Source organism: Chrysochloris asiatica, unplaced genomic scaffold (genome assembly GCF_000296735.1).
Source record: "Chrysochloris asiatica unplaced genomic scaffold, ChrAsi1.0 scaffold00120, whole genome shotgun sequence".
NCBI classification, from domain to species: domain Eukaryota; kingdom Metazoa; phylum Chordata; class Mammalia; order Afrosoricida; family Chrysochloridae; genus Chrysochloris; species Chrysochloris asiatica.
The window spans coordinates 2,135,201-2,136,958 of NW_006408638.1; positions in this window are offsets into that span (position 1 = coordinate 2,135,201).

A 1,758-nucleotide genomic window follows, 5' to 3' on the forward strand; every position below is an offset into this window, starting at 1 on the left:
ATCCTTTCACTTTCCTTTGAATGGACACAGGATCAATTTTATTTAACTTTCCAAAGAGCCAACTTTTAATTTCATTGATTCTCTCTAGTGATTTTCTGTTTTCAATTTCACTAATTCATTTGCAAGGAGGTAGAGATGAATCCACTATTTGAGTTGGATATTTCAACTCTCTTCCCTCAGTAGGCCAGAAATCCAACAGGCAGAAAATCAGTACAGATATAGTTGAACTGGACAGCATCCCCAATCAACTAGACCTAACTGACATTTACAGAATACTTCATCCAGCACCAGCAGAACACATATTCTCCTCAGATTCACATGGACAATACACCAAGAAAGTCCATAAAACATAATAAATTTAAAGTGTAGAAATCATACAAAGTATGTTTTTAGAACACAGTGATATTAAACTAGAAATTACTAACAGAAAAATGTTGTTTGTGGTTAAGTGCCATTGAGTCAGTTCTGACTCATAGTGACCTGGTATAGGGTTTCCAAGGAGCAGCTTATGGCTTTGAACCACTGACCTTGTGGATAGCAGTCCAGTGTTTATCTTACAGTGTCACAGAAAGATAGTTGAGTAAGATAAAAATATTTGGAGAGTAAACAACGCATTTCTAAATAACACATGGATCAAGAAAAAGATACAAGATAAATTTTATATATATTTGAACTAAAGGAAAATTAAAACGCAACACTTCAAATACTATGTGGTGCATGGAAAGTAGTGGTTAAAGGAAAGTTTACAGCATTTAATGCATATATTAGAAAATAATAAAAATTCTAAATCAGTAATTTAAACTTTCACCTTAGAAAGCTAAGAAAATAAGAACAAATTAAATTAAAAGTAATCAATGGCAAGCCCTTAATAGATTGGAACATGAGCATTACAGTTAAGCAAAAAGGGTTTACAGTCATGTTAGCCTAAGCCAATGAAATCACTTTACAAACCATAAATGACAAAATTTTGACAAATAACTTTTGAAAAAGCAATTTTAATAGCATTTGGGGAGCATGATCTTACTTAGCGAGGCAGTGGGAAAATGAAGGTGTCAAATAAAAGTGAATATTATATTTCCAAATTGAAATTCTTATTAACTTGAATAAGATGTCCTAGTGATGCGGTGGGTTAAACATCAGGCTCCTAACGATAATGTTTTGTGTTTCAAATCCACCAGCAGTTCTTGCAGGAGAAAGATAACAGTGTATACTCCCATAATGGGTTAACAACTCAGAAACCCTGAGGAGCAGTTGTATGTAGTCTGTTTTGTTGTTGTTAAGTGCTGTCGAGTCCATTCTGATCCATAGCAATCCTGCGAAGGGTTTCCAAGGAGCAGCTGGTAAACTTGAACAATGAACCCTGTGGTTCAAACGACTTGGCAGTCTGACCCATTAGCCCACAGCGCCACACCAGGACTCCTGTTTTACAGGGTCCTTATTAGCAATCAGTGGGTGATTGCTAAAATGACATGGGGACAGTGTCTGAGCTATTCTTACTCTATAGGTAAGGAGAAGGAAAATCACCATCAGCATTAGTCCAAGGCTGATCCATTCTAATGAGGCAGAAGTCAAACACACCTCCACCCTCCAACTTCCTTTAACAAGTCTAATATCAACTGACCTTCCCAAACCACTCTCTGCATCTCTGTTGGATTTGAAAATGTATAGCCACGTAGAACTCAGACACACTATTCACAATTATGGGCTTTATGAGGAAAATTAACAGGACCAGATACGTTCTGGGTAGAGTTCTTGGTC